Below are 2,022 nucleotides of genomic sequence, written 5' to 3'. Positions count from 1 at the left end.
GTTTGTTACTGCTATCAGCCCCTCCTTCCCGCATATTTAAAGACGTAGAGCGGGACTTTCCAGTCTGGGAATCTTCCACTATGGGTAATTTCCCAATTTTCATTTTCTACCTGCACCTGACATTAAATGTGGAAGATATTTTTGAGGAAAAATTCTAATGATACTTAAAACCCCCTCACAGTTCCTGAGTGCCACAACCATTTAATATTCTACTTATTAAACACAGAAAAGTGCAGTCAGGATTTGTTGATCATTATCCAGTCATCCCGCTGGAAGCCAGATGCCAAGTTAGTGCAAAATGGGGCCTGGGGCCCGGATGGGATTGTTGCCGGTGCACATTCGACGGGCTGAATGGCCTCCTTCTGCACTGTAGGGATTCTATGATTCTATGAAAATAGAATAAATTAGTTGCAGTATCTTTAAGTTTATTAAAGTTTTATAAAAGTTTAAAGTTCATTATTTACTAGTCACAAGTAGGCTTACATTAGCACTGCAATGAAGTAACTGTGAAAATCACTTAGCTGCCACACTCCGGCACCTATTCAGGTACACTGAGGGGCAATTTAGCATAGCCAATGCACCTAACCAGCACGTCTTTCAAACTGTAAGAGGAAACTGGAGCACCCAGAGGAAACCCACGCAGACACAGGGAGAATGTGCAAACTCCATACAGACAGTGACCCAAGCCAGGAATTGAACCCAGTCCCTGGCGCCGTGAGGCAGCAGTGCTAACCACTGTGCTGCCGTGTCTTATTTTGATACCCTCAATAAAGGAATTAACCCTCTAATTTTATTGTCCAGATTTAATGTGAGGCCAGGAAAGGTGCTGTGAGGCATTGGGACCAATTCGGGTGCAGGTAGAGCCTGTACAAGAAGGACCGTTCACACCTTAACAGAACTGGAACTGATGTGCTCATGGGGAAGTTTGCTATTGCTGTTGGGAGGGTTTAAACTAACTTGGCAGGGGGAATTGTAACCTGAGGCCAACTTCCAAGGGGAAGAGAGGCACAAAATCCATGCTGAAAAGTAGAAAAGTATTAATTGATAAGGAGGATATATTGGGGCGTATTAGCAAGTTAAACAGAATACTTGAAGAGTTTGATAGAACTAGTGTAGGCTATTATAGTAAGTCATCAGATGGGGTCAGACTAAGCAAAAAAGTTAAATGTGCAAGTATGTGAATGCATGGGGTGTAGTTAGTCAGATTGGGGAACTACAGGTTGACAAACAGAACTTTGATATTAGTGCTATTACAGAGACCTGACTCAAAGAAGGGAGGGCTGGGGAGTAAGTATTCCTAGATAAAAGATATTCAAGAAAGATAGGAAAAGAAGAAAAGTGGTGGGAGTGGCAGTATTGATTAAAGGTGGTATTACAATGCCAGAGAGAGAGGATTTTCCAATGGGGTCAAGGATGGAATCTCACTGGCAAGAAGTAAGAAAAAAGAAAAGTGCAATAACATTATTCGGTGTAGTATTTAAACTGTCACTGAACGGAAGAGACGTAGTTGAGGTGGAAGGCACTGTTGGATCTGGTTCTGGGGAATGAATTGGCCCACATGGATCAAATATCAATGGAAGAGTATTTAGGAACCAGAGATCATTATTTCATAAGGTTCAGGTTGGCCATGGAAAAGGACAAGGAACAATCTAGAGCAGGGATAATTAATTGGGGGAAAACTAACTTTGATGGGGTGAGGATACATCTGAATCGAGTGAGTTAGAGTTAAATGTTAGTGGAAAAGATGGTGGCTGAACAATGAAAAGAGACTGGCAGCTGACATAAAAGGAAATTGCATGGCTTTCTATAAACATGTAAATAATAAAAGAGTTGTAAAAGACAGGGCCGATTTAGAATATAAAGGGGACTTGCATGTGGAGACAAGAGAAATAGCGAAGGTATGAAATGAGTACTTTGTATCTCTCTTTAGGGAGAGGATGTTATCCAGGCTGATGTGAGAGAGAAGGTAACTGGTGCACTAGGAGAACTGACGGTTGAGAGGGAGGAAGTGTTAGAAAGGCT

The sequence above is a fragment of the Carcharhinus amblyrhynchos genome, chromosome 17 (genome assembly GCF_965287045.1).
Source record: "Carcharhinus amblyrhynchos chromosome 17, sCarAmb.v2.hapA, whole genome shotgun sequence".
Classification (NCBI taxonomy): Eukaryota; Metazoa; Chordata; class Chondrichthyes; order Carcharhiniformes; family Carcharhinidae; genus Carcharhinus; species Carcharhinus amblyrhynchos.
The sequence above is the reverse complement of the archived record's forward strand: the minus strand, read 5'-3'. Positions refer to the sequence as shown.